This window comes from Hetaerina americana, unplaced genomic scaffold (assembly GCF_022747635.1).
Source record: "Hetaerina americana unplaced genomic scaffold, ioHetAmer1.1.p SCAF_6, whole genome shotgun sequence".
Classification (NCBI taxonomy): domain Eukaryota; kingdom Metazoa; phylum Arthropoda; class Insecta; order Odonata; family Calopterygidae; genus Hetaerina; species Hetaerina americana.
The window spans coordinates 16,296,708-16,318,884 of record NW_027287205.1 but is presented as its reverse complement, the minus strand read 5'-3'; the positions used below and the strand labels follow the sequence as shown (position 1 = coordinate 16,318,884).

The window sequence follows — 22,177 nt, the reverse complement described above, 5'->3', positions numbered from 1 at the left end:
TAAACTGCGCCATAACCTGTTATGTATTCGGCCAATTATTGATGCGAATGCCGATTGAGGTTTCCGAGATGTAAAAATGCGGAACTGCTTCCAGCCGGACGTCCACCCGGGATATGATAGACCGCGCAGGGGTGAACGAACGAACGATGAGTGGGCGATGGCGACATCAACGGGGGATCCACCAGGCGCTCTTCCCTCGCAGGTCCCCTACGTCCGCAGACACCCCCTGCCCACCACCCTTGAGCAAAGAAACCCGCAGTCGCCATCTTGCCGGCGGAACAAGTGCCCTCGAAGGCTTCGAGTTAATTGGTGGAGGGGGGAGGCGGCGACCTTGTCCCTGGCCGAAGAGCGAGGGGAGGCGGTGCGGGGCAGTTCCGTTGCTCTGGTGACCTTGTACACCTGCTCGCGGGGGGGAGGGGGTGGGGAAATCCTGCTTGCCGATTCACGCGAGGCAGTGCCCCGCCCCGCTCTTCTCCCCCCGCTCATCGAAATCCGGAACGGACTCGGCTGCTGACAGGCTTTCTGTTGGGCCCTAACTGGTGGTCCAATGAGATGGCTGCCGAGGCGCACAATTTCGCATTCTTCACGCAGCCCCTTGAGCACGCAGATGTTTCGGACACTGAGGAAAGCAATTGTTACGGAACCAAACACAAATCAAAGGAAAGTGTCCTTTCTTGAAGAATAGTTATCTTACGTCGCTTGGTTGTCTTGGTAACAGTTCCCACGGAATGAGTCATAAATGGACTATTTAATGTCCCTAAAGTCACCCTAATTACCATTTACTCTGATATCTGGCGACCCGACAAACCATGCCACGTGGTTTGACCCTGCCTCATAGATTTCATAGCTTTGAATAGCAAACATTTTTGCGAGGGGGGCGCAGGTAACACTCACTGACTCACACCACTACGGCTACTTGCAGGGTATTATGTATGTGTATTCATTTTATTATTATTAAGTAATCTACCGTTTAAGGTACGTTTTGGATGGGCACAACAATCAAATAAATATTTTGTGACTGCTAACAAAACACAATCCAGCAACTTACTCTACATCAAGTCTCTCTTTCTCTCTGTGTACTTCCTTCATCCCGTCCAACATCCCTATCCTGTTCCTGCCTTTAACCCGTTTGCCTAACATTCTCCCCTCCGTTACAGTCTTCGAAATCCCACTGCCGAACAATACGCCCTTCATCCATTTTTCCTGCTTCCTTAGAATTTTTCCCAACAAACCCCTCTCCTTACCCACCATACCTCCCCATTTGTTTTCATTTCGGTCCATTTCACCTTCTCCATACTTCTCCAGACCCACATTTCAAAACCCCCCAATGTACCTCTATCATCCTGCTTCAGTGACCACGTTTTCGCGCCGTACATAACTACGCTCCATATAAAAATTTTTACCAGTCTTTTCTTAACATCATTAGGCAACGTCCATGTCATCAACTCCCTCCTCCTTGTGAAAGCCTCTTCGCCTAGTGCAATTCATCTCTTTACATCACCACTACTTTGACCATCTTGGTCCAAAACACTACCGAGATACATAAACTGTTCCACCAGCTCTAGTTTTTGCCCTCCCATTTTAATTTTTAGCTTAGTCTTTTTATTTCTGGAAAATAGCATAGCCTTTGTTTTATTAATATTGATTATCATGCCATATCTATTGCGCTGAATTTCCAATTCACTCATTAATGCTTGCAACACCTTGGCTGATGAACAAACTAAAGCTTGGTTATCGGCAAACCTAACTAATTTTACAAATTCCCCTCCGACTTTCATTTCCTACCTCCAGTTCTTCCCATGCCTCTGTAATCATTTGCTTCACATATGCGTTGATCAGCACCGCTCATAATGGACAACCATGCCTTATACCTCTTGCTAACACTGTCCATCCGGACTCTTCGTCCCCCACTCGCACCTGAGCAGTCTGAGACGTGTACAGGTTGCGGATTAGCCTCCTGCCTCTTCAATCTATTCCTATTTTCTACAATATACTCATTAGTTTTTCCCAATTCACTCTCTCAAACGCTTTTTCGAAATCTACGAAATAGGCAAATACGTCCTGATTGTGTTCTATATTCCTCTAGATTAGTGATCTCATTACTGCAATGGCATCACGTGTACCTCTCCCCTTTCTAAACCCAAAATGATCATCTCCTAAGTAATCATTTGCCCTACTCTCTATCCTTTTGTTTATGATCCTGAGAACAACTTTAGCTGGGTGGGATATCAAACTTATTGTCCTATAGTCCTCACATGATGAAGCCTTTACCTTTTTCGGAATAGGAACTAAAACTGATCTCACGAAGTCTTCCGGCCAGATTCCTTCCTCATAGATACTACGAATCAGCCCATATAGCCTCTTCCTTCCCCTTTTTTTATTTCAGTAGTTCTGTAGGAATGTTGTCTACCCCACGGCCTTATTTGATTTCATCTCCGTTAATGCCCTTTCTATCTCATCGTCGAGTATGTCTGGGCCTAAGCTATTTTCCTCTACATCATGTTCCTTTTCTATGTTTAACCTTGATGGCCTAAGTTTTGTATCATTCAGTGCTTCTATATATTCCTTCCATCTCTCTTGATACTTTTTTCTGTCAACTATTATCTCTAATTTTTAGCACATATCTTCCCTTCTTACTTTCCGATAGTGACTTAACCTTCCTGAATAGCGCACCAATGCCACCTTATATATGTATATATATATATATATATATACACACACACACACACACACAGACGCACGTGTGTGTATGTGTGGGTGTGCATACATATATGCATGATTATACTATACATGAATGTGTATAGAGATGTATATTAAAATATATAAATATTTTTCATAAACAGTTCGCATACACACACATGAATTACTTTGTTAGCCACTACAAATTCTATATAGTCTTCCTCCTTCAATAAGCAGAAATCGTTCTGAGGAAAGGTCCTCAAATTCAAAAATAGTTTTTATGGACACACTGAATGCAACGAAATGGGAATGCGCAAGCCCCAGCTAAGCAACCCTTCGCACAAAACCAGACCTCCCAATCTTCCCTCTTGGACCACTACACACATGGCATTACATCTTTTTCCTTTTGGCCCCAAGGAAAAGAAATTCATTAAATTCGAACAAGTTATAATCTGATAAAAAAATTGAAAATTACCATTATTCGTTCTCACCGCGCGCAAAAACTCCATCATATATTGAAATAATTATACCTTCGTTTAAATAACCACATCCGCACGCCACCTCTTCTCACGAAAGCCTCCAGGTCTGTTTCAAACGACTCCCAAACTTTTGTGGCGTCATAAATTCCACAAGGTTCATAAAAACACGCCACCCTCTCGCTCCACTTCCACCCCGATCCCCTGCTTGATTCCACGTTGCACGCACTGCCCTCATCTCCGGTCCACACACTCCTTGTCAGCACCAGGCATTCCTTCTCAAGCCACTTGTACATCGCAATACATCATGCAGCAATTTGGAATTAATTTCTGCTTCTCCTACGAATAGAGTGACAGGACGAAGAATACAAGAAAACTTTTTTCATTGCAATATAAATGCAAATTGAAAAATCACATCTGCTGCCTAATCTCGCAATCATTCATTCGCTGCATTGTGGTTCCTTATCAGCACAGCAGTTCGCGAAGGGAACACACACTCAGTCTCTTGATCCGTCGGTGACATCGTTTAATCTGCATACACAGACGAGTGCAGAAGCACACTTATTCATTCGATAGTTTTGGATGGATACAGACAACACGCATTCGTTTTTATTGCCACTCCTAACTAGCACACAACCTCACCTCCGACACTGCAATAAGCCCTTCTTCAATTCCGCATACTTAATTCTTCCCTTCATTGCGTCCAGCATGTGAAAAATCCTTTCCCTTTATCTCTATTCCTTTTTCTTGCCTAACATTCTGTCCACCATCGCAGTCATCAACATGCCATCGCCAATCAAAACGCTTTGAATCCACCTTTCCCGCCTTCTTCAAATTTATCTGAGCAATCTTCTCTCCTCCCCTTTCACCATGCCTAAATTAAAGTGTATTTCATCGAGTGTCCACCTCCAAAGTCCAAGTTTTATGAAGCTTAGGCACGTTTCCTTATTTCTTCACATATTGTTTACTTAAATTTTCTTGCAGCAGAGATAGTTATGAGAATAGTCAAATTAAAAAACGCATGCCTTCCATTAAAGGGAAGCCCTCAACTAAGACCAGATTTCAGAAATTTTTGTAGGGGATCGTTGTTCTATGGGAAAAATCCCAAGTATTCCTCTCAATTTGAGTTTAAGGGCAGGGGATACCACTTTTTGACGTGCCTCGTCAGGTGGTTATTACTGCATTTGCATGGTATAGTGGCTTGTGGTGGCAGTCTGTAAACTGTACTTCTTATGCGCTTTTTTGCACACATTCGTTGCAAATTTACAGAAATTTTGTCCTCGGTGGGTAGTTTCCCCTCATCGGCGTAAATTCACCATTTTCAGAGTTGTCAACTATGCTTTTTTCCGTGGTCTCATTTTTACGATCCATTGTATGCATGTACTTATTTAGAATATCCTATGTAAAAAGATAAGCCTAAAACTGAAACATTTTTCTTCTGCTATGCTGGATTTTTTAAGAACCAACAGTTGAGTAACTTTCAAAATTTGCACATTATTAAATGTCGGCACTTCACTGGTAAAAGCGTACTTTTTGCCCATATGCATGGGTCGCCAAGCTACGGCCCTGGGACCAGATGCGGCCCGCGAGGCCCTCACATCCGGTCCGTGGAGATCTTTTGATCTACGGGAAAAATTACGGAAATTTACGTGCACCAAGATCAGCCACTTATATGGACGTTTCGTTTTTACCAAATTAAAATAGAGACGCGCAGCCGTGCGTTATGTTTTTCAACCGATCACTACATTGCAAAACTTTATTCGCTGCTTACTTTTTCTACTTCTGTTCACAGTCATTGAGATAAAATAACGCCCTCTAGTGTCACATTTTTAAAATGGGTTGCTCCTTGTGCAAGACTTGAGTATTTTGATCACAGTTTGCCAATTGCGGTTGACTGATGCGATGAGGAGGTGTTGGTGTCAGTAGGCGTTTAAATACAAAAATGTTGCCCTCTATTTTATTTTGTGATGATTTCCTTACCAATGTGTATTAAGTATTGGGAATGTCGTTAGTTTAACAAGAATTTTCCGAACAATCTAAAGAGGAAAGATTAAAAGTAACAACCTCTCTATGATAAGTGAATACATTTATTCAGACAAGTTTAACTAAAGAAATCATAAGAATTAAAAAAGAATTGTTTTGAATCATTTGCAGCTATAATTGAGACGAAATCAATTCGCATAATCAGATTTGTTGAGCGATATTGTGTGCAAGATACTTTCCGTTTCATTCTTTAATTATTCATATTCATTCATCGTTCTTTATTCATATTAATGTCACTTAATTTTGATGCCCAACGGTGGCCGAGAAGAGGGAAAGAAAAATAGCGATGAGTGTCGGTAATTTCAAGAAAATTGGAGTTTGAAATAATTCTTCATCATATCCGGTGAGAACGCACGCATTGTGGTTTGCAACGAAATCGTGACTGTGATGAAAGAATACAAACTGCGCCGTCAAATCTGAGCTGAGTTTTTGAATTAAGAAAGGTAATAGCTGACTTCCTGGAAAGTATAGACAAGTCACACCCATTTCTGCCTGATGAAGAGTGGGTTTGAAAATTGGGCTTTACTTCAAACATACCTAGTCGTTTAAATTTTCTGAACCTAAAACTACAAAGAGAGAAAAATGTAGTTTATGATCTATACACCCACCCAAAGGCCCTAAGATCTAAATGTGTCTTGTTTTAGGAACAAGTACAAGCCAAACAACTTGACGCACTCTCAGAAGTGTTAAGTCTTCGTGGCTGAAGCAACAGCTGAGTTCCTCACCTAATTTGCACACGGGATAATCAAAGACCTCCAGCTGCAGTTTCAGGAGCGGTTTTCTGACTTTCAAAGGCAGAAGAAGTGACTCTGTTTCAAAACCCATTGGAAGCAGATATGACCAGTTGCTCAGATGACCTGCAGCTGGAGGTCATTGAAATTTTTATTTTTATTTATTTTAGTACTCTGCAAGCCACCGCTAGGGTGTATGGCAGGGGGTGAATACAAACCAGACCAATTTTGACCCAAATATGACCGCGGTCGGACAATGTTATTCTGATCCCCTGTCGTTCGTGGAAAAAATTGCCTCTTAAATCTATCTGTTCTATACTTGATCTCTCTATTTTAGTGGCATGATCTCTCCTATCGTAGTACGATTGGGGAAATAATATATTTTCATCATCACTGCTAAAGAGATGTCGTTCTAATTAATGCAAGAATTTGAAACTTTAATTTAATCTTCGCTCCGTGAGTGATTCCCAGCCTAGATGTCTAATATTTTGGATACCGTGTTGCACCGACCACTATTCTAATGTTCCATGTCTCTAATCTGTAAGAGTGCCATGATCCCTACGAAGGTTTTCACAAACATCTTCCTTGCTGCAGCCTCAGGTTCTATGCACATTCTGGTTACCTCCTCCATATGAATGTCTTCTTGTATTGAGCTATTCTTCGCTTGAAGTCGATCGAACTTTGTCCATACCAAGTTATATTGCAGCCAAGGAACTCATTTGTTTTCCTTTCTGTCTGCTTCTCCTCCTCCATCTTCTCCGTACCCACATTTTAAAAGCCTCCAATTTCTAGTCTATCATCCTTCTTCAATAGCCACGTTTCCGTGCCGTACATAAGCGCACTCCATGTCAAAGTTGTGACGATTATTACTAACGGTTATCTACCGGTTATGTTAGGTTTTGGATGGATACAAACTACCAAACAGTACAGCGATAATTTCCTTGCCCCTCATAGCGAAACACAACCCAACTTCCAACACTAAAGTCAACCCCTCTTCAATTCCGCATACTTCCTTTCTCCCTTCATTCCGTCCAGCATCTCAATCCCGTTCCTTCCACGCTTGCCTAATGTTCTCCCCTCTTTCACCGGTGCCAATGTCCAATTCCCATCTCCCTTTCTCTCTCTCAGCAAGCTGCGAATTTCGGCACATGTAGGCACAAACGACACCACGCACCTCGGATCCGAAGCCGGATCGAGATAGTGCCGTGGCTATCGTACTGGCTTCCCACACAGAGGGACCGGGTTTGAATTCCGGCGGCATCGAATAATTTTCAGTGGTATTTCGATCCCTACATGAGGTGCTTTGTGGAGGGCACTTCGAGTGAGTACGCCGTCCGTCAGATGGGACGTTAAGCTGCGGAGCCCTTGGCGCCTTTCGTAAAGAGTAGGCTAATGCGGACGCCGGGTTTCTCTCCACCCTTCATCCTCTCCTGTTCATCCCTAATGGCGCAAATGACCATAGCTGTCGGTCGCCTCCCGTAAATACTACTTCTACTCGGATCCGAAGAAAATCTACTTTCTTTTGAGAAGCTTATTTCGGAGGTGAAGCGGGTTGGGGTGCAGTTACAGAATCAGTAGTTAAGTAATGCAGTAAAGTTAAGAATTGCTCGATTGACCCGCGATTTGACCTTGGTGGAATGATTTGGAGCCGAATAGAAGGGGTATATAATAGATGGAAAAATTTTTGTCGGGGAATTGGAGTGGACTTGATTGACTTGCGGCCTTGCATCGTGTCGGTAGCTTCTCAATCGTTCGGGAGTACACTATACGGTCGAGGCATCGCAAAAGGTAGCGCATAGGATTCAGAAACATACAAGGAGAGATAAGCATAATTAGTAGATACCAACCTTAGAGAGTCGGTAAACTGGTGGGAATTCAATTTTCAAGAATTCCACGGGTATTTCATACAAAAACTGCACCAAGGACGACGGAAAAATTAATGAAAGGTAGGACTTCGTAAACGAGAATAAACAAGCAAATATAACGCGTGGAGTAATAAGCATCGAGAAGGGAAATCACAATGAAATGTATGAGGATATATACCGTATATCTGTCGTGGTAATCAACTGCCCAAGTCCGAAAAACAAAATAGTCGAATTTTATCATATGATAAAAAGTACCGAAGTCAATATACTAATTGTAGAAACCAAGAGCTGTTTATTACTACACTTCTCAGACGAGGAGATTGTTCTGAGGTTTTCTCGGGTCTTCCATCGGGTAAGGGTTCCACGTTGGCCGACGTTTCGAAGCTTAATTCGAGCATCGTCCTCAGGGCAGATGAGTGCCAGGTCTGCTTTTGGCCGTTTAATATACAGTGTATATGTGGCCACGGGTCAGGTGACTCGTGATTGGTCCGTGGTGGAGGGTAAGGTGTGGGGGCCTCCTCGGTCGCCGTGGCGCTGTGTACTTTTCCTTTCATCTTTAATATTCCACAGCACCGGTTTCCACGCGTTGCTGATGGAATAACCTGAGTCTCTATTAAAAATCTGACTATCCATCCGTAGTTCAATAGCTTCTTTGATTACTTGGTCCCAGTTATCAATAGAGAGGGCAAGAAACTTTGTTTCATCAAATATAATGGAGTGGCCCATACAGATGCTATGTTCAACAATGGCTGATTTCTCCATTTGCCCCTGTCTTAGGTGACGTTGGTGTTCCTTAAATATGGGTCTCAATGGTCTCTCCAATGCATACGCCTCCGCATGCACAAGGGACCTAGTAGACCTAGATTTTACGGTTGGTGACCTAACACCCCCCGCCACACGCCCTTACGGCGGCTTGCGGGGTATTATGTAGATGTAGATGCCTTGAGTCTTCAAGCCATTCGGGTCCTTGACTCTGACGAGGAAATCTCTGATTTTTCCTGGTAGATTGTGGACGGCCTCGCTTTTGTGCCGCGCTAATATCCTGGATACCGAGGATACATGGCTTCTCCTTTTCCTCCTTCGTCGTGCGCACCCACGGGGTTGAAGGACCTATGGCCCTTTAAGGGCCAATGAAATTTCGCGTCCACTATATCCATGTCGGCGAAAGGTCGTTTTGAGGCGACCTTGCTCGTCCGACAAGCTGCTCTTGTCTTGGCGATGGCCCTGGAGCAGTTCAGCACTACTTGTCGCTGGATGGGGTGGTGGTGGCTCCTTCCATTAAGGTACAGTCCCAAGTTCGTTGGGTGGCGATAATAATCTGATCCGCTCCCGGTAAACAGTGAGGATTAAACACGCTGTTTCTACATCTGTGCCTAACCATGATGTAGTCTAACAGTTATCTTCCTGAATCATCCGGTATTTTTTAAGTATATCTACGCCTTTTGTGGTGTCTTACCCAAGTGTTAGTTATGATTAAGCCCTATATCCTACAGAACTCTCTTGTTTATCCCCGCGGTCATTTGTCTTTCCTAATCTGTAGTCCCCTACTCCACTAAAATTTCTTCCTTCGCCTACCGTCGCGTTCCAATTTCCCCATTGCTATCAGACGTTTCCTTCCTGGAGCACCCGCAAGTATGTCTAACTGATCGTCAACTCTATTGACTCCTCCCTATGAATTCTTGGTGGTATGTTTTTACCTGAACAAAGACCGAATCCGTTGCTTCAGCTTTTATTTCTACGACACTTCTAATTTGGTCATTTACCTGCTCCGTATTCACTACATTTCTTCCTAACTTATAATTCAATAGTATTGCCTCCCCGAGCTGGCTCTCGTCCCCTACGCTGTATATTACTATATAACTATCATTCCAGTTATCTCTGCTAATCTCCCAACTCACCTCATCCAGAGACCTAAAACATCTACGTATATTTTCTCTCTCCATCTACCGCTTTATGTTCTCTTATTTTCCTGCCCTCAATGTTGTCCTAATATTCCAGGTTCCTATTTTAAATAATTCGGTTCTCTTCTTCGGCTTCTTCTCTGCTGCTGGTGGATTTCGTTTGCATACGACCGTGGTGGTTGAGCCTCTCCCGCTACCGGCATGACTCTCGGCCCAATGTGCGGCCTCAAATACCACGAGTCATTGTCTTTATGTGCTCGTAATTAAGTGTTGGGATTATAAACTGAGTTGGTTTACCGTTGCTTTCCTAAATATTACTACGATCATCATTTGAATGGCTCCTTCGATCTACATATCTGACGTGACAGGCTCCAGTAGAAGTTTAACTATTATCAATGCAATAAAACCAATGGAGAACTATGGTTCATCAGATTTCGCCAGCTTTTCCACCACACCAACGTTGTTGTTCACGCGGAGGAAGTATTACTGAATATAATATTTTAACATAAAGCGTTTTTCGTGCATGAAATATTTTCATAGCCAACAATAATAAGTGTAGACGAATACTTTCAAATAAGTATGTATTAAAGCTTTTCAATTCCTGTTAAATGTAAAACAGTTCATGAAGTTACCATATTGCTTTTATTGGCATATTCAAACTGGTATATTTATATTAAAACATTTTTTTTCAATTGATTTTTTTCCATTGCAATAAAGTTTGAATTGAATTCGTTTAAATGAGAATCTAATGGAGAGACTGGGGGAGCTGATAAGCGCAGTAACTCCTATGACATCCGTGGGAAATGTAAAATAAAAATAGAAGATATGATTGAATTCGTCTGCAATGACAATAGGCTTGGAATACATTCAGTTCTTAAAGGAAAAGCTGTTTCGCGAGAGCATATGAAACGTTGTGACTGGCACAAATACAGAATATTACTTCCTCTGAAATATTAAACTAGGAATAATTTATAAATATCCAACATTAACTGAGTAATGTTACTTCACGTAACACAGTGATTACACAGTGATAATTTTCGAAAGTGAATAAGCGAGGACGTATTAATAACCGATGGCTTTGACTGCAATCTGCAATGTTTGTTCGTAATATAACGTTTCCATATTTCCAGTACAAATATTATTTCCTCTATTAACTGGACAGAATCTGCTTAAACCAAGTCATTCGTTCGGCGAATAGGTCATTTGGTATGACGATGATAATAAAACCATAAACTTAGTAATCAACTCGGAGGTCTGTTCGGAAGGTGATGGTAGAGTTCACCCAATACTAAGCCTGACGGCGTGTGAAATTCACACATCAGGGTAGGGGGGGCAGTTCCTTTCCCTGTACCGGTTATGATTTCCCGGGAAGATCTGGTACCCGAAAAATCACATAGGCGGAGCTGCAGGTGCCCAGAGAGACTTGCCTGGAAATCGAACCCGGACCCTCCGGTCAGTACTCCAACGCTCTACCCCTGGACTACCGAGACCTGACATTCAATGCCCTACAAATACGGTCGGTTTTAGGGTAGGGTAGACAACGTAAACAGCAAGGTAAATAACGTTCCAAAGCTCACAATCGATGCCATCATATTTGATGAAAATTTGATTTATCATATGAATGAACAAATAGGATGAGGGCAAGTTAATCTCCAAGATGTATCATTGAATGGATATTATTATACGTAATTATAAGTAAGCTTAATGCGATGAATTTGGAAAAAATACTGTTAGGCTACCTAACCGCAGTACTCACCCATTCTGTTCAAGAAAGAATTATGAATAGTAATTAAATTAAAATTCAGCGATCACTCCAGAGCTTGAAACAGATGCACAAATAAAAAAATATAAAAACACCGTGAAATCCTCCCAAATTTGAGAATTTAACTTCGATCATCAACAAACCAATACACTCGTACGTTCCGGTGAAATGATTGGCCTTCCTTCTCGCCCTTCTCTTGGCAAACATAAGCGGTGCACTACAGTGCTATTTTCAAAATAGCTTCACTTTTAATTTTCTTAAATATTCCGTATAAATATTTCCAGAATTTCTAGGTCAGATCACCAGGCTTACATTTGAACGTTCGGGGAATTTGTCCTGTCTGTGACGTCACACGGACCAGTTACAAACTGGCCCCAAAACCGATCCGAAGTCAGAATACGTCGCGCCACCTCTATCTGATATCTTGTACGGTATTCTCGAAGGAATCCTCTTAATGCATCGTGTTTAATATCCTCTTCACCTACCGTGCGACTCCATCCGGCCTGAGGGAGATACATCCTCGCTGACCGTGTATGCTTCGAGGCCGTCCAGGGAAGTTGAAGGGAGGGGGGGTCGCGAAAAAAATCGTCCATGACCTCCGGCGAACCCGGTCGAAAGGACAGGGTTGGACGTTGAAATGCTTAACGGTTCTACTTTGAGTCACACAAATATGTACATAATATTAGTGGTTTTAACATGATAATTTGCGGAATGGAAATATTTATACAAGCTTTAGTCTTTAAACAGTGCCGTTAGAATAAATGGTATTTTAAGATAACTTTCGCACTCAATAATCTGCGAACCCTCTCAAGCGCGGTTGTCATTTAAACCGAACGAATCCGAAAGGAGAGTTATAAGAAAATCGCTCGCCTAAGAAGAGGTTGGTGGAAGATATGTAACTTGTAAAATTTTAATGTGACTACGTTTACTCGTATTTAGAACATTTTAGAAGATCGTTAATCCATAAAGTTCTTTATGGATTAACGATCCATAATTCTACATAAAACCCTTCGTAATCGTTGAAAAAAATGTGATTCATTAAAGGAGAACTTTGCAATTTCGAACCATATTACTTGGGTAGCTTTTTTGCAAAGGAACAGCAACTTGTTGTTTACAAAAGAAGAGCAGTTAGTTGGTGTCTTCTGTCCGCTAATGCTCCACGAGCCGATCCAGAGACTACACAAAGGTGCATAATTTAAGTGTCACTTCTTGAAATGTCTTTTCGGTCTTAATTCCACCCAGATTATAGCTTCCCCATGCATTAGTTTTCCCATGACATCTTTAATAATTTCTGAAAGTCAGTTTTAATGCGCAGAAATTACCAAATCACCCTTACGAATCGCCCACACCTCCAAAGAGTGCGCCACCACAATCAGAGTTCCCGACCGACCGAGCGACGAAAACATTGACCTTATTTTTGGCAATGCTGACAGTCGAAAATATCATCGTCAGATTCTAATTCTAAAAGAGTATCGCCGAATCGGATGATATAAATCACGTTACGGGAGTCGGTGGTGAAATACATTAATTTTACTAACATGGTAATATGTGTAAATGTTATGATAAAATATGATGAATGGCTTATACACCATTCATTGAAAAATCTCTCTTATTATTATCATTAGCCTACCGGCTATGATTGGTGTATGACACCCTCTGTGTATTCTTCTGTCCGTGAAATCTTTCCTTGCTGTCGCAACCTCTTCTTTGATTAATAGTTACCCGTTGGAAAGCTAACACTGAATGGAATAGACTTACTTGCAGCCTAACAGTTCCTTCAATTTCCTGTGGACCGCATCAATTTATGCGGATTTATTCACTCAGTCTATTTAAACTCTTCGCATCCATGCACCAATCTTTCCACCATATTTACTTCGACCTAATAATTTCTCGTCTAAAGTTATTGTTTCGCTCTTTATGCTTTCTTTTGCATAATTTTGAGCCCACTTCATTCCATTTCCTTCCTCCATACATTTCCCTAATCATATATTGTGTAATACATGGCTTCCCAATCCTTTTCTAATTGCTATTCATTTGTTTCGTTTGCCATTCTTTTTATTCCCTGCTTGAGATATAACTATCTTTTTTCACTGCACCTGTTTCCTTATCCTAGTTAAGAATTTTATCGAAATCCACCGGGCGCTACTTTCTTTCTGCACCCGTTAATCATCACAAATTACTTATTCTATATACTCCTTCACTTACTCAATTTCTTAAATGTTTTTGCACTTCAAGAACATTTAGTTGAGATTTTTTTATTTGGTTTTTATTATTTTTTGGGATGAAAAATTGAATTAGTCTTCCATTGTCGTTATCAATAGTGTTTTTCATGTGATACCATCACTTTCAATGGCCGCCTCACTGGGGTCAGACGTCTGGGCAGCCACCTCAGTAAGAAACAGACCCTGCGCGGACTACCTTTCGGCTGGCTCGTACCCTTTGACTAATCTGGCCTAAGAGGCCTCATCAGGAGTAAATATCATTGCTTCCGGCAGCACAGCACAAGAGGTCATTAGAACGCACAAACCCTTCCACCACGACAAGGTTGTACCGGCTGTATGTTGTTTATAATGAGGGTTCTCATATATTTATGCTCCGCGGTCGTCATTTCACGTAGCCCTTACAAAGAAAACCCGAAAGCAGCAGCTTAGCAGAAGAGAAAAAGGCCAAATTAGTTAAAATAGGAACTTATTTGTGGGTTTCGAAATTAGAGAACATAAAGTGAAAGAGAAAATATAGATGTTTTAGGGCTGTGCGAAGTAAGATGGAAGGATTACAGGGATTGCTGGAATGATATTTAAAGGGTAATATACAGCTTAGGGGAAGAGAACCAACGAGTAGTGGTAATATTATTGTGCGAAAACGTCGGAGGAAGCGTACTAAACATAGAATAAGCGACTGCTATAATATTACCAGTAGAAGTAAAAGCAGAACCGAAAAACTTGGTCGTGATTGTTGGAAAAAATCCAAAGGAGGTAGGCAAGATGCATTCAGAGCGTTTTGATTGGCAAATGAATGTTAAAGATTGGGATAGAGGGGAGAATGTTAGGAAAGGGAGGAAGGGGCAGGATGTTAGACCGAATGAAGGGAGGAAGGAAGTAAATAGAGATGAAGAGGGGCTTTTGTAGAGTAGGATGTTGAGTCGTGTTTTGCTAAGAGAGGTAAGGGAATTGCCACTGTACCGTTTAGTAGCTTGTTTCCATCCACAGCCTACTTTAAGCGTTAGACCGATTAACTAATGTTTGTGTATATATGGTTGGTGGCCTGACACTCGCACCACATGCCGCGAAGGTGGCTCGCGGAGTATCGTGTAGATGTTGATGCTCAAATTATTTATACGGCGGGCAGGCAAGGTGCCAACCTATCAGAGCGCGTCATCACTGCTGTCAACATCGGTGTGCTCATTCGCCGACGACTCTTGTGACAGCAGGTGAAGATATCACTTTGACCTCAATGGATTTTATATGGTGTAAATTTTACTTAGAAGACACATAAAAATTAAGTCTATCAAATTACCGTTCCTGTTATACGGGACACACATCCCGTCACCCCTCCTTGTGGCTGATTGCAGTGTTTTGTGTAGATTTATAGCCATCCTAAGTTTAGAAAATGGTTTGAGAAATGCGACATTTATAGCCGCTTATGGAAAGAATCGATTGTAAAGAAACGGCTAAGCATTCATAATCAATGACGCGTTAAATAAACATTTAAAATAAAATAAATAAAACAGCAACGCCCATTTTCAACCAAAAGTATGGTCATTTGGCATATACTATATGTAAGTAATCTCCTCAATCGTATGTTTTCGCTATCCACGGCAATCACTTGCATCCAAGGACTTGCATTGGATGTAAGCTGTAGGAAGAGGAAATGCTTTAGTTTTACGGCTTACGTCATACGGCTCGTGAGCAGTGTCGAATGGCCTTGACGCGGTCAGAGGACCACGGACACCTGCCCTCCTCAACCTTATGATCATCATCCAAATAGATAACAATTACGAGTGGAAATGAAAGTCATTAGGTTTACTTTCATTTGAAAATTGACTGTTACCCTTGAAGTTGACTTAGAGAGATCGTTAGCGTGTATCTCGAGATTTTGCAGTCCCCCTGGGCTTTATGGGCTCCCGCCCAGTGCAGACCGCCAACCGGCCGTTTCCGCCAACTTCCTCCTGGGGGGGTTGTGAGGAAGGTTGGGAAGAAAATTGATTTTCTCGAAAAATTAGAAAAAATATTTGAATCCGACTTGTCGTTGAGAATGGTGTCATTGGTATTGCACACTCAGCCCGGTCGTTTTTAAAGACCTCACCCCACCCTAGTCTCCCCCTCCATTTCCATTCCGATGATTCCGATGACCGCCAGCCGCACACTCGATTTGACCTCCCTTTTCCTCGGCCCACCACTCTTCCTTGTGAAATGGCTCCCTAATCCTCTTTTCCTTGTCCCCGTATTCTCCCAAACCTTCCCCTCCGTACATCATTACTCCCCTTCCACCCCCTCCTGCACCATCCCTACAAACATCCTTCACAACCTTGGTGACCTGACTGTTGAGAGCCATTCTCCAACGTCGCCCTGTAAATGACTATCGTGTTAAAAGCGCGGTCGACGATGGCTATATGCGCGAACTTGCTCGGAAAATAACCAGGCACCACCTTATGTCCATTATAGCATGTGAAATTCCACAAAGCTGACCCTTATTAATGCATAATAATAAGGAATTAGGCAAAAGTAATGACATTGAAGGCACTTGCTTCATGCTGACTTGGCTCTCAAAGCACATGTGCCGACTGTTGTCCAGAGAGTCGTATTTCACGAGTCGTGTAAAGGTCACACGAGGTGTATTATTTTAGATTCTCGGAAAGTGTAAATATTTGTCTACGCTCGTGAAGGCAGTCAGAAATTGGTTGATGCAACTAAACGGGATAGTATTGGAGAGATGTACAATTTAACTGAGAATTTGCAGACAAAGGTAAAAGAAAGTGAAATATTAACGTGAATTAAAAGTAACCAGGGATCGCAATTTATCGAAATTATTATTTGTGGGAGAGTGAGCTCACCGGTCGGCCTTGGAGGTCACCCATTCTCCGCCAGGGTGGAAGATGGCGGAGCCTCTCGAGTGTGTTTGAATATCTCTCGGTTCCATTTATGATCGACCTTGGCGACGGGGAAACGGAAGCCCGATGGATCGCCAATGGTGATGGAGACGCGAGCGTTGGAGGGCATTAATGGGAGTCGGCGCTGACGGCTCGGACTCGCCAAACTTAAGAGATGGAATGGCTAAGGTCGAGATTAATGACGTGAAGCAAAAAAGTGCATTTCAAAAGAAAGACGAGGATGGTCATTTTGAGCGTGTGCTCTTTCTTATTCATTTCTTGCCTCGAGTTTTTGGTCACATCATACAGGTATGAGAAAATATCAATTAGATCGATCGTGATGAATCGCAAGTCATTTCATTCGCTTAAGCACCTGCCATATTCCCTGCACATTGACTGCCTGCCTTTTCTGCACCAGCCATTTAAATTAACCTTAAATGACCGCTCAAGTTAAAGTATACACCCAATTCAAAGATGTCATGACGGTGAAATTGGGCGTTCATTTGAATTGATGGTGTGTATCCACTTACTTACATGAGTGCAACTTAAATATTTCATCAAAATGGCCGCCGTTCGCTTTGTTTTGAAAAGTGGGAAGAGAGCCAAAGCAAAGGTAAGGGTAGGCGCAGTAAAAATAGAGTAGATGAGTCAGAGAAGATTTTTCGTAGAAGTAAGCGCATTGCCAACAAATTTGGTCATTATTCAGGTGTACATGAAAAGTGATAGTAGGGAGGAAGAAGTCCACACACCCTGTAAGGCCATTAAGAGGTAATAATGCGGATGTTCTTGGAGGGGAACAATTGATAGTGATGGGTGATAGGGACGGGATGTTACGCGAAGGAAATGATTGTCGTGAGGTGTGAGACTACGGTTCACGGACGAGGGTAGAAAGCAATTGAGTTCTGCAGTAGACAGGTATTTATCATCGCCAGCACTTGGTTTAGGTATCCCAAAAGGCGTAGATATACATAGAAAATGCCAGGGGATTCAGCAAGGTATCAGTTAAACTACATTACGGTAAGACGTAGGCTTAGGAGCAACGTTATTAATTCGTGCAGTTTCCTGGACTTTGATCATAATTTAGTACTAATGAAGTGCAATGTTAGATGCACGTGGATTAAGCGGGGAAGACTGATTAGGAAGTACAGTGCTGTAGCCTTTAACTGAAACGATAAGAAAGGATCATTCAGTGAGTAGGTTGTAGAGAAAATCATTAGTGAGAAAAGTAAACTTGGTTCTAAAGAAGTAAAATGGGAATATATCAAAAAGGGGATATGAAAGTCAGCGAAAGAAACTAAAGGAACATTAAATAAGAAAAAAACACAGAAAACTTGGATTACGTACGAGGTGATATGAAAAATAGACGAGAGAAAAAAATTGAAGAATGTTAACACGGATATTGTTAAAAGGAAGCAAACAATTGAATAATAAAATGAGACAGGAAAATAATAGAGCGAAAGATGCGTAATGGGAGCCGCAGGACGAAAATACAAGTATAAAGGGTTTGCAAAGGGTAAAAGTAATGCGCTGCACAATAAGGTGAAAGATCCATCTGCAATCAAGAATGAACAATCCGTGCACGTCAATAAAAATACGATAGGAAATCAATAGATTAAACTAGGAAAGATTGAAGGAAGATGGAAAGCATACGCATAGGAGGAATATGGTAATTTGTAGAAAGGGTTCAGGCATAGAGAGAGAGTATGAAGTAGATGAGAATAGCCTGAGTCAAGCCTTACTACCTAATACTAGCCTTACCACATCCCTAGGGAACTACAGAGGGGTTAACGAAAATGTGGGAGGGAGATTTTTTATGGACTAATTCGCAGCATGTATGTGGATTGAGTGTAACAGGAAGATTTAGTCAGATCACTAAAAATTCCAATCCTAAAAAAAGGAAATGGCAGACGTATGAGAAGACTATAATAATGCGTTTGATACCACGCGTGGCTAAAGTGATACTCAGGATCATCATAAATAAGAGGGTGGTTAGGAGAGAAAACGATTATTTAGAGGATGATCAGTTTGGGTTCGGGAAGCGGAGAGGTACGCGTGGTGCCATAGAAGTTATGGGATACATGATAGAGAGGAACATAAAATACCATTATGAGGTATTTGTCTGCTTCGTAAATTTCGAGGAGGCGTTTGATAGAGTGGGTTGGGTGAAATTGATGAATGCATTGCAGAGTGTAAGAGTGGATTAGATGGATAGGAGACTTATTTTAGCCTGTAAATGTCACAGACTGAACAGCTATGAGTGGCGGATTGAGAATCGGGTTAGGAGGAGGGGTAAAACAAGGGTGTCTATTGTCACCCGTACTTTTGAAAGTATGCGTGGAGAAAATGGTTACAGAGGAATGGGAAGAACTGGAGATAGGAATGAAAGTCGGTGAGGCTTATGTTTTCCGACGATCAAGCTTGAGCTAGTTAAGGGGTTGCAAAAATTTCTGAGTGCAATCAAAATCAGTGTGATAGATAATAGCTGTAATAATAGAATAAATACATAAAAGATGTGATAATGATCAACATAAAACAAAGGTAATGAAGTTTCCGAGAAACAGGAAGGCTAAGTTGAATGAAGTATTGCATTAGAATTGCATAAAACCTTTTTCACAAGGAGGAGAGAATTGATGGCAGAGACATGGTGCAAGGTTGTAAAGAAAAGACTCGATAATACTTTGATACGGAGCATGGCTTTGCATGGTGTGAAAACAAGGGGTCACCAAAGCAAATTGATATTGCTAGATTGGATTCCTTTGGAGTTGATAAAGTAGAATGATTTGAAAACGTTAAATGGACGGAAAGAACAATAAAAAAATGAAGTATTAAGCATGGTGGGAGAGGAGAGAGGGGAGATATTCCAGGAAGGTAGGAGAAGTGGATGCAGAGGATTTTGATTCTTGTGGGTATGTTGAAGACTGTAATAGAGGGGAAAACGTAAGGCAAACGAAGAAGGGGTAAGATAGGGATGTTGTTCAATTGTAGTGTGTGTGGCGGTAGGTTGTCTTGTAAGGCGACGCTAAGAAATGTAGGTGTATTCAGTCTGTGCCAATCCAAAACGTACCTCACACGGTAGACTACGCACCAATTATAAATTCCATTAAATATGTGTGCACTATTTAAATTTATTGAACCAAAATAGATTTTCTCACTAGACTTCGTGGTGCGGAGTGTATGGACCTAAGTTTAGTAGACCAAGTCGTAGGAGTCCTTCTTGCCATTTTTAATGTTTATCGGTTGGTGGCTCTTGTACCTGTAGGGTCGAACGTGTGGCCAGTCTGGTGCGAGTGCCATGGCTCGTGTGCGATGTGTCTGGTAAATTTAGGAATAAGTAAAATAATGATTTCTCAGAACAATCCACGCGAAGGGCAGGTGTAACTAGGTAGTTTTAGGGTACACGTAAATTCGGTCTTGAAACTTGATCAATCGAGTATTATCGTGAAATATGCCTTCCCCCGGAAATCCAAAAACGCATGACGTCAACCTACTATACGGTGTTTACTTCTGTAACAAAAAGAATTGCAACTTTTTCTTCTATAACGTCTGCTCTTCCATTGATTACCTTCACTGCTTACCTTTTGTCTTTTCTCAGCATCCGAATGTTATCGCACCTTTCACAAGTTCCAATTTATCCATAGGCATAAATTTGATACTAGATGCGTGGGAAGGATCTTAAACTCTTTTGAATGTACTAAGGCATGGTATATATTCCTAAAGCTCTGCAATATGACCCTAAGATTCCTGTTACCATTATTCTTCAGAATTCTTAAATGAAGGGGTGAAAGGGCATTGCTTTTCGATAAGTGAATGCAATGATTATTCCACGGATTTCCACAAATTGTTCATTTGAAGCACTATATAACAGTGCGAATATTCGGAGTTGAAATTTTTAGCAGTTATTAAAGTAATCGTAATCGATCGTAATCGTTTGTGGTATTTCGCGGTCGGCACGACCAAGGAAATATGTAAGAAAATATTTTCTCAATGGCAGATGTCTTCTTTATTTGAGCAAAGTTGCAATACCACCGAGAAAGTAGTTAGCGAATCAAAAAAATACGTTTCGATAAATAGGATTTTCAATTCCTTCAAGAAAAAAATTTGCGAGAGAAATTGGCCGATGCCACTAAATAGGAGTATTTTTCTGGCAACATGTAATTCATAGAAACTGAAAATGGCCTTTCCTTTAGTGCCAGTTTCTCAAAGGTACTTGAGCTTCAAAATTTCCAAATTAATTCATTTGATAGGTTGGCACTACTCCTTCGACTTCGGGATCATGTACAAAAATGTAAGTCTCAAGGATCTTTTAACATTAAGATTCGCTGGATTACGTAAATGAATATTATGCTACATACTATCTAATGGTCGCGATATTTACGGTCGAAATACAAACAATATTACCATTTCGCGAATTATGGTCCCAAACTAAGTGGGAATTACAATTTAAGGAACATTGAGCCAAAGTTTTTAGTCGGACACGTTATTTTGAATGATCTTTCAGTTGAAAAGAGCGAGAGAAGTTACATCAGGCAATGGAAATTTTCGCCATCGCTCCGTAGCTCTATTTTTTCAAATTTTCGGTTTCTTTACGTTGAAAAATCATTTTGGAAAATGCTAATACGTGATTATAAATATATGATATTTCGCGTCAGTTGTACAATATTATTATGGAAAGAAAGGTTCCTATGATTATGGATATGATTCAATAAATGTATGGAAATGCAAGGCTTGTTTTTCTATTCCCCCAAGTTACACTTTTTGACTCACTTTTACTATTTGACTTACCCTCTTCGGCGATAACACTATGCTAAAACAAGAAAGAAATTAATCTAAAAACATATTGGTTTGTGCCGATTGCCTGTTTGTTCTTTTAAAAGTTTACTAAAAAGCATTCGGCTGCATTCAGCGCCAAATGTTTGACAATGGCTCGTCGCCGTGGAAGACGTCGACTAGACAACGTCCTGGCACTCTGAATGCGAGCAATGCTTCGCCATTGTCTTCGAAGATGTAGTTGATCCGGTGACTACTGAGACAAATACAGTTTGTATAGCCTATTGTTCAGTAAAACCCTACCGTAAAAATGGTGGATAACTCACTGAGTTTAGGGCTTAAACGAGAGATCACTAAAACGAGCCCAACCAGTTTTTCACCGCAACCGCCCTTACTCACCCGGGTCGTCGCGCCGGCCGCCAATCCCCTCTACCGGCGGCGGGGCGGTTACTCGGAGCACCAGAAGCCTCGCAAGAACGGAGCATCCACACACGCAAGCACAAACACTCACTCACGAATAAGCCGCTGGCTCACTCTCTACCTCGATCACTGTCGCCCCTTCGCGAGTGTGAGCGCGTGGCGGCCACCAGAATTCGTTCCCTCCGACCGTGTCCCCATCTGTAGGCGTGGGGAAGCGAGCGTTTTCCCCGCGTTTTCGTGTTGAAAGTGCGACGGCGACGATTTTCCCCTTGGAGAGTCTCGGAAATTTTATCGGATTCTCGTCATATGTTTGTATTTTTGAGTGGCTGATACCTGATTAAGCGTTTATTAATTATTTTGACATTGGTCCGAATCCAAATTCGAGGTTGATTTCGATGCATTGAATTATTTCCTAAAATTAATAACGATGACAGCTGATTGATT

The 22,177-nt window shown here is 41.6% G+C and overlaps 1 protein-coding gene across 1 annotated transcript in view; it reads right to left on the bottom strand.

Moving 5' to 3' along the window:
- Window positions 1-21,856, bottom strand: part of LOC139695057 (serpin A3-4-like) — a 55,528-nt gene extending 33,672 nt beyond the window's left edge. Inside the window, exon 1 of the mRNA XM_071593664.1 lies at window positions 21,713-21,856. The gene's annotated coding sequence lies outside the window, so the exon portion shown is untranslated. The remainder of the gene's footprint in view (window positions 1-21,712) is intronic.
- Window positions 21,857-22,177: the final 321 nt, after the last annotated feature.